Source organism: Rutidosis leptorrhynchoides, chromosome 5 (genome assembly GCF_046630445.1).
Source record: "Rutidosis leptorrhynchoides isolate AG116_Rl617_1_P2 chromosome 5, CSIRO_AGI_Rlap_v1, whole genome shotgun sequence".
In the NCBI taxonomy this organism is placed as follows: Eukaryota; Viridiplantae; Streptophyta; class Magnoliopsida; order Asterales; family Asteraceae; genus Rutidosis; species Rutidosis leptorrhynchoides.
Window position 1 is genome coordinate 436351860 of NC_092337.1, and position 9982 is coordinate 436361841.

Consider the following 9982-nt stretch of genomic DNA (forward strand, 5'->3'; position numbering starts at 1 on the left):
GATGTCTTTCCTTGTAGTGATGTCGCATCCTTGGTAGAATATTTGTACTATTTAACAGGTGTCTAAACCATGTTGCGGACATCCTCTTAATAACTTTCCAAATCTTGTCCATGCCTCATATAGAGTTTCATTTGATTTCCGTGTGAACGTAACAATTTCTCCTTGAAGTCTTACGGCTTTAGATGCCGGAAAGAATTGTTTAAGAAATTTTTCAACTAAAACGTCCCATGTATCAATCGCCCCTTCAGGTAACGATTCCAACCAATCTTTGGCTTCTCCCTTTAAAGTCCAGGGAAATAACATGAGATATATCTGTTCATCTTCTACTTCTCTTATTTTAAATACTGTGCAGATCCTATTAAAGGTACGAAGATGTTCATTTGGATCTTCCTTCGGCGCACCACTAAATTGGCATTGATTAGTTACCATGTGTAGAATTTGTCCTTTGATTTCATAATCTGGCGCATTAATGTCAGGATGAGTAATTGCGTGACCTTGGCCAGTGCGTTTAGCTCTCATTCGGTCTTCCATACTTAAAGGTTCCAGATTCTCCATGACTGAATTTGTTGAATCTGAATCACTAGAGGATTCTGATTTAATGGTTCGTTCCTCAACAATCTCTGTTTGAATGATTGGTGGTTCCGGAGGAAAAATTAATGGTTCAGGATCTATGAATTGTCCCTGAATATTCTCCGGATTCTCAATTGTGAGATCGGGTTCAAAAAATGGATTATCGAAAATTTGAATTGGAGTACTTGGTTGACTGGATGACGATTCTAAAGGAAAATCAACGGCAGTAATATTAGCTACATGTCTTGATCGAGTTACAGGTGGTGAACGTACAAAAGGTGGTGAACGTCTTGCTCGGTGCATTCACTGAATATCCTATTAGTTTTTAAAAGGAAAGAAAAATTATATAAGTTATCCAATTAATAGACTTTTCTGATTTTGCCCACGTTTTGAATAGCCAAAAGATGCAGCAGAGGGGCAGGATTCGTTTGGTCTCAATATAATTGAGTACTGTTTGGCTCCAATAACCCGGTCCACGTACAAATCCAACTATTACTACGAACCAGAAAATTTTGATGTCTATCAATTTAACCACTTAAAATAAATTTTCGTAATTTTAAAAAATTTAGATAAGAAGTAGAATAAAAATCTATGTCCTAAAACTAGAATTGCGAGAAATTAGAAAGAAAAAGAGCGCGTCGAAAAAGGTCGAAAAAAGAAAAAGGCGTCGAAAAATAAGAAAGAAAAAGAGTAACTTATAAAACTTAAAAACACTCGACTAACCCAACCTTATTACTATCACTAACTTAAAATTAAAATTGCAAATTGAGATTACTAATTGGAGTGATAATTGATACATAGGTAAAAGGCGTCGAAAAAAAAAAAATAAGAAAATAGCGCGTTGAAACTTAAAAAGGAACTAAAAACTAAAAATTAAAAGTTGCGTCTAAAAATATTAAAGCTTACAAGTAAAACTATATCCCAAATGGCAATAACTTAAAAAGGTACTAAAACTTAAAAAAGGCGTCGCAAAATTCTAAAGCACCTAAATCTTAGTCTAAAGAGAAAGCACTTAAGGGATTTTACGGCAAAGCCTAAAATTCTAGAAATAACTACGCCAAAAATAAACTTAATACTAAAAGTTGCGACTATAGTCTAAAAATCTAAAGGTAATAAAACTTAAAATAAATTTTTTTTTATTTTACACGAAATTAATAGTTTTTTTTATTATTTTTTAAATTTTTTTTTAACGATTTTAATATTTTTTTAAGGATTTGGAAAGTTGTGATTATAATGTGATTTTAATTTTTGACACCTAAAAGATACCTATATTTTTACATTGTTTTTAGATTAAATTTTTTTTTTTTTTTTGCAAGGTCTCAAAGATACTAGTCGATATAGATACGGAGTATATTACAGTAATTATGTTAAATTCTTTTTCTGAAATAAAAATACTGAGTAAATAAATAGAGAATTTGGTCAAAGATGCGATGACAAACCAAATGGGCCTACAAATTTGCGCGGCAAAAATGAAACAACCCCACCAAAGTAAAAAATCTAAAAACAATCATTTCACGCGTTCCACTAAAACTCCATTGAAACTTACTTTTTTAATGTGAAAAAATTCTACTGCAACAATACTCTCTTTTTTTTTACGAAATTAATTTTTTTTTTAAACTTTTTTTTTTACACTTGTAATTGATTAAACAATTAACACTTGCGTTACAACAAAAAAAATATAAATTTACAACGAAAAAGAGAAATGATAGGAATGATAACAATTAAAACTTACCACTTACTAAAATCTTAACAAAATCTATATTTGACACACGTGTCCCCGAAATTACTTTTTTTATAATTATATTTTTACAAGTATAAATTAAAAATACAGCGTTTTAGCGCTCCCCGGCAGCGGCGCCAAAAATACTTGATGTTATGCGAGGTGTATATAAAATAGCTTTATTTTTACTAGGAAAAACTATTAAATATGATACAATTTTACACAAGATATTTATTTATTTATAGAATGGATATACTTAAACCTTGCTACAACACTTATAGGCAGTGTACCTAATCATACAGTAGTGTAGTTTTTAGTAAGTCCGGTTCGTTCCACAGGGAATCTTTAAACAAAGCTTAACGCTATATTAGTTTAATTTTATAAAAATACAAATATATATATAAGTACTATTATTATTATAAAGGGGGTTTTTACCGTTTAATTACCGGTTTGTCGATTTTAAAACTTAGTCGCAGTTAAAACCTAATGTAAAATATTAAAAATAAATACAACTTAATTTAAAGCGTAAAGTAAATAACGATAATGAAATTGCGATAAAATAAACTTGCGATAATTAAAAAGTACGATAATTAAAAGTGCAATTAAATACAATAACAATAAATAAAAATGCGATAATTAGAAGTGCAATTAAATATAAAATAAAGGAAATTAAATATGAAATAAAAGAATTATGCTTATTTAAACTTCCGTAATCATGATGTTTGACGTGTTGATTTTAGTTTTATGCCCATGGGTTAATTGTCCTTTGTCCTGGATTATTGAATATGTCCGTCTGGTTTTTGTCCATAACAGTCCATCAGTCATAAATATAAAGTGTGAGTATCCTCATCAAATTATCCTTATACCCGAAGTTAAATATTCCAACTAATTGGGGACTTAAACTGTAACAAGGTTTTATTACTTTGTTTAATAATTACACCAGGATATCGACTGCGTGTAACCCAAGGTTTTAATACTTTGTTATCAATTATGCCAAGTGTCCTTGTACATAATTTCACCCCTGTTTTAATAATTCTAGTGACTATTAATCCATTCCCGTGTCCGGTTAAATGAACGATTATTCATACATATAAATACCCCACCCATCGTGTCCGATCGAGTGTATATGGTTATTTATAGGGACGTCCAATTGTAAATCTTTATATTAAAATTAACAAACTATCATTTAGTTAAACAAATATAAAGCCCATTAATAGCCCATAGTCTAACTTCCACAAGTGTCGTTCTTTTGTCCAAACCCCAATTATGGTACAAAGCTCAATTATCCAATTTTAATAATTAGTCCAACATCATGATTACTTCGGATTAAATAAGCATAATAATAACTTAGCTACGAGACATTAAATTAAAAAGGTTGAACATAACTTACAATGATTAAAAATAGCGTAGCGTTACACGGACAGAATTTCGACTTACACCCTTACAACATTCGCTAACATACCCTTATTATTAGAATTTAAAATTAAAATTAAAATTAAAATATAAATATAAATATTTACGTATACATATATAGAGAGAGATGGATTTTAGGATGTCATTTGAAAGACTCCGAATACCTTTCTTTTATAGGCAAATATTGATTTTAAATTTTCATTTATGACCCCTTAACTATGCTCAATTAACAACTTTTTATTATTTATTATTATTCTTATTATGAATTATTTAAATATTATATTATATTCTTGTGCATAGTTGACTTGTACTTTCAGCTCCGTTGCGTCGAGCGTTGAAAGTTGGTTCATGTCTCGGTTCCGGATTTTCGAACGTCCTTGCGTACTATTTTATATCGTGTACTTTGCGTTTTGAATCTTGTACTCTTATAATTTCGAGACGTTTCTTATCAATAATTGGAACCTTTTTTTATTGTATTTTGTACTTTTGAGCTTTTTGGTCGTTTGCGTCTTCAATTCGTCGAATCTGTCTTTTGTCTTCACCTTTTATTATTTAAACGATAATTACTTGAAATTAGAACAATTGCAACTAAAAGCTTGTCTTTCTTGAAGGATAATGCTATGAAATATATGTTCGTTTTTAGCATTATCAGTTGGATTTGTTAGTGGCGAGTTGTGGACTTCCGATTTAAAGGGTCCTGGCTACCTACTGCATCTATTGGCTATTCGAAACGTGGGCAAAATCAGAAAAGTCTATTAATTTGATAGCTTATATAATTTTTATCTTTTATAACTAATAGGATATTCAGTGAATGCACCGAGCAAAACGTTCACCACCTTTCATATGTTCACCACCTGTAACTCGATCAAGACATCTAGTCAATATTGTCACCGTTGATTTTTCTTTAGAATCGTCATCTAGTCGACCATACTCCAATTCAAATTTCCGATAATCCATTTTTTGAACCCGACCTCACAATTGAGAATCCGGAGGATATTCAGGGACAATTCAGAGATCCTGAACCACTAATCATTCCTTCTGAACCACAAATCACTCATCCAGAGATTGTCAAGGAAGAAACCATTAAATCAGAATCCTCTAGTGATTCAGATTCAACAAATTCAATCATGGAAAATCTAGAACCTCTAAGGAAGACCGAATGAGGGCTAAACGCACTGGCCAAGGTCATGCCATTACTCAACCAGACATTAATGCACCAGATTATGAAATCAAATGACAAATCCTACACATGGTAACTAATCAATGCCAATTTAGTGGTGCGCCGAAGGAAGATCCAAACGAACATTTTCGAACCTTTAATAGGATCTGTACTTTATTTAAAATAAGAGAAGTTGTGGTTGAACAGATCTATCTCATGTTATTTCCCTGGACTTTAAAGGGAGAAGCCAAAGATTGGTTAGAATCGTTACCTGAAGGGGCGATTGATACATGGGATGTCTTAGTTGAAAATTTTCTTAAACAATTCTTTTCGGCATCTAAAGCTGTGAGACTTCAAAGAGAAATAGTTACGTTCACACAAAAGCCAAATGAAACTCTATATGAGGCGTGGACAAGATTTGAAAAGTTATTGAAAGGATGTCCTCAGCATGGTTTAGAAACTTATCAAATAGTACAAATATTCTATCAAAGATGCGATATTACTACACGAAAAGACATCGATATAGCAGCTGGTGGTTCCATTATGAAGAAAACCGCAACTGAAGCTTACAAAATTATTGATAACACTACTTCCCACTCACATGAGTGGCATCAAGAAAAAGATATCGTTAAATCATCTAAAGCGGCTAGAGCCGATTCTAGCCATGACTTTGATTCCATTTCCGCAAAGATAGATGCTTTCGAGAGACGAATGGAAAAGATGACTAAAGATATTCACGCAATACGAATTAGTTGTGAGCAGTGTGGAGGACCACATTTGACAAAAGATTGTCTCAGTATTGAACAAACAATGAAACAAAGAGAGAATGTTTCATACATGAACCAAAGGCCTGGAAATAATTATCAAAATAATTATCAACCGCCAAGACCAAACTACAATCAAAATCAGAATTATAACCGAAATGTTCCATACAACAACCAACAAGGTCCTAGCAATCAACAAGTATCCAATAATACTTACAAACAGCAAAGACCTATTTTTCTAATTAAACCACCACAAACCGATGATAAAAAGCCAAATTTAGAAGACATGATGTCGAAGCTAGTTGAATCTCAAACTCAATTTGTCACATCTCAGAAACAAACCAATGAACAAAATGCTCAAGCATTTAGAAATCAACAAGCTCAATCTAAAATCTGGAACAAGAAGTGAGCAACCTAGCAAGGTTGATAGGTGAAAGAAAACCGGGAAGTCTACCCAGCGATACAAATGCTAACCCCCGGAATGAAACAGCTAAAGCCATTACCACGAGAAGTGGTATTACACTTAAACCACCTGAAATGCCTGTAATTTCTGATGACTCTATTCCTACTCTACAGGCACCACAGCCTGAGCAAGATAAGGAAACAGAACCGGTAGTTGAAAAGGTTAATGAAGATAACACAGTTAAGGTAAAACCTTATGTTAAACCATACCAACCACCGCTTCCTTACCCGAGTAAAATGAGAAAAGAAAGACTTGAAGCCAAGCAATCCAAATTTTTGGATATGTTTAAACAAATAAATGTCAATCTTCCTTTCATTGATGTGATTTCAGGAATGCCATGGTATGCTAAATTCCTAAAAGATCTAATCACAAATACAAAGAAAATGGAAGAACTTTCGGCTGTTACTATGAATGCTGATTGTTCTACAGTGTTGTTGAATAAGATACCAGAAAAATTATCAGATCCAGGAAGTTTCACAATTTCATGTTTTCTGGGTAGTCTTAGTTCAATAGAAGCCTTGGCAGATTTAGGTGCTAGTATAAATTTAATGCCATATTCATTATACACTAAACTAGACCTCGAAGAATTAAAACCAACATGAATAAGCATACAACTAGCCTATCGATCAGTAAAATATCCTAGAGGGATAATGGAGAACATGCTAGTTAAAGTTGGTACTTTAGTATTTCCAGTAGATTTTGTTATTCTGTACATGGAAGAAGATTCTCGAGTTCCTCTCATATTAGGAAGACCATTCTTAAACACGGCTAAAGCAATAATAGACGTGTTTGGTAAGAAACTAACCCTAAGTATAGAGGACGAGAGTGTTACCTTTTCTGTTGATAGAGCCATGCAACAATCGCAATCTGCAGATGATACATGTTATTATGTTCAAACTATAGATTCACATGCAGAATTGTTACAAGAATTTCCAGAATTACAAGGAATAGGAGAATGTTCTTTAGGAGAAGGAACTGAACCAATTGATGAAGCTGAAATGTTAGCTACACTCATGGCTAATGAATACGAACCAACAATAGAAGAACTTCAAATGCTAAAAGAGGAAGACAAATATCGATATAAATCATCGATAGAAGAACCACCGACATTAGAGTTAAAGCCACTTCCAAACCATTTGGAATACGCTTATTTACATGGTGAATCTGAATTACTTGTAATAATATCATCTTCTCTTATGGAAAATGAAAAATCTCAACTCATTTCTGTGCTAAAAGCTCATAAACCAGCTATTACATAGAAGATTCATGATATTAAAGGAATAAGTCCTTCGTATTGCATACATAAAATCCTTATGGAAGAAGGTCATAAAACATATGTGCAACGCCAACGAAGACTAAATCCTAATATGCAAGATGTTGTTAAGAAAGAAATTATTAAACTGCTAGATGCAGGTTTAATTTATCCAATCTCTGATAGTCCATGGGTAAGCCCAGTTCAATGCGAACCTAAGAAGGGTGGCATGACTGTCATCACAAATAAAAAAAAATGAGCTTATTCCTACTAGGACTGTAACGGGATGCCACCAGCAAAGATCACTTTCTCTTACCTTTCATTGATCAAATGTTGGAAAGGTTAGTCGGGAATAGTTACTATTTTTTTCTTGACGATTTTTCGGATATTTTCAAATTCCAATCGCACCCGAGGACCAAGAGAAAACCACGTTCATGTGCCTTTATGGTACTTTTGCTTACAAACGCATGCCATTTGGACTTTGCAACGCCCCTGCAACCTTTCAAAGGTGCATGATGGCGATTTTTCACGACATGATAGAAGAATGCATGGAAGTATTCATGGATGACTTCTCAGTCTTCGGTGATACTTTTGAAACATGTCTAGTTAATCTTGAACGAATGCTTATTAAATGCGAACAATCAAATCTAGTACTTAATTGGGAGAAATGTCATTTCATGGTTAAAGAAGACATCGTTCTTGGTCATAAAATTTTAAAGGAAGGAATTGAAGTGGATAGAGCTAAAGTAGATATAATTGCTAAACTTCCACATCCCACCAATGTTAGAGGAGTTAGGAGTTTTCTAGGGCATGTCGGTTTTTACCGACGTTTCATAAAAGATTTTTCTAAAATTGCCACTCCTATGAATAAACTCCTAGAAAAGGATGCTCCATTCATCTTTTCGGATGAATGCAACAAATCTTTTAATATTCTTAAAGAAAAACTCACTAATGCGCCGATCATGATAACTCCAAATTGGAATCTACCATTTGAACTCATGTGTGATGCAAGTGATTTTGCAATGGGGGCCGTTTTAGGACAAAGGATTGAAAAACGATTTCAACCTATTTATTACGATAGTAAGACGTTACAAGGAGTACAAACGAATTACATAACTACTAAAAAAGAACTCCTTGCTATTGTCTTTGCTTTTGACAAATTTCGTTCATATCTCGTTCTAGCAAAAACGGTTGTCTATACTGACCATTTTGCTCTTAGATAGCTATTTTCAAAACAAGATACCAAACCACGATTAATCCGTTGGATCTTACTCTTACAAGAGTTCGATATTGAAATCCGAGACAAAAAGGGAGCAGAAAATCTCGCCGCTGATCATCTTTCTCGTCTTGAAAATCCCGAATTAGAAGTTCTAAATGAATCGGCCATACAAGATAACTTTCCTGATGAATATCTATTGAGAATCGATTATAATGAAATTCCATGGTTTGCAGACTATGCAAACAACTTAGTATGTGGATTCCTTGAAAAAGGGTTGTCGTACCAAAAATGAAAGAAATTCTTTAGTGATATAAAACACTATTTCTGGGAAGATCCACATTTGTTTAAAAGTTGTCCCGATGGAATAATACGCCGATGTGTATTCGGGGATGAAGCTAGCCAAATCTTAAACCATTGTCACACAGGACCAACAGGAGGGCATTATGGGCCTCAACTTACAGCAAGAAAAGTTTACGATGCTGGATTCTATTGGCCTACAATTTTCAAAGACGCGCACCTTCTTTATAAATCTTGTAAAGCATGTCAAAGGGCCGGAAAAATAAGTCAACGTGATGAAATGCCACAAAATGTCATTCAAGTATGTGAAGTATTTGACGTTTGGGGTATTGACTTTATGGGTCCATTTCCAATATCTCATAATAATCTCTACATTCTCGTTGCCATTGATTATGTATCTAAATGGGCGGAAGCACAAGCTCTCCCAACTAACAATGCACGAGTTGTAGTCAACTTCTTAAAACGTCTTTTTGCAAGGTTTGGAACACCGAAAGCTTTAATAAGTGATCGGGGTACTCATTTCTGTAATAATCAACTTGAGAAAGTTCTCAAAAGATATGGAGTAACTCATAAAATCTCAACCGCTTATCATCCACAAACAAGTGGACAAGTTGAAAAATACCAACCGAGCATTAAAACGTATTCTAGAGAAAACCGTAGGATCAAATTCGAAGGAATGGTCCATTAAACTGGAGGATGCACTCTGGGCTTTTAGAACAGCCTATAAAACTCCAATTGGCACCACACCTTTTAAACTCATTTACGGAAAAAAGCATGTCACCTTCCAGTAGAAATTGAGCACAAAGCATTTTGGGCTTTGAAGACATGTAATCTTGATTTGCATGAAGCCGGACGTCTACGGTTTAGTCAACTAAAAAAATTAGAAGAATTAAGACATGAAGCATACGAAAATTCGTTAATATATAAGGAAAGAACGAAGAAATGGCATGATAAAAGAATCCGAAGTTTAAAAGAATTCAAGGAAGGAGATAGAGTTCTTCTTTTCAATTCACAATTCAAGCTATTTCCTGGAAAATTGAAATCAAGATGGCCTGAACCATTCATAGTTAAAAGAGTTTTCCCGTACGAAACAGTAGAATTAATAAATTCAAATGGGATTGAATT

General features: G+C 33.5%; 1 non-coding gene across 1 annotated transcript; it reads right to left on the reverse strand.

Moving 5' to 3' along the window:
- Nucleotides 1-5210: 5210 nt before the first annotated feature.
- On the reverse strand, nucleotides 5211-5317 carry LOC139851083 (small nucleolar RNA R71). Its single transcript, XR_011760445.1, has one exon. It is a non-coding gene; the product is annotated as a small nucleolar RNA R71 (small nucleolar RNA).
- Nucleotides 5318-9982: the final 4665 nt, after the last annotated feature.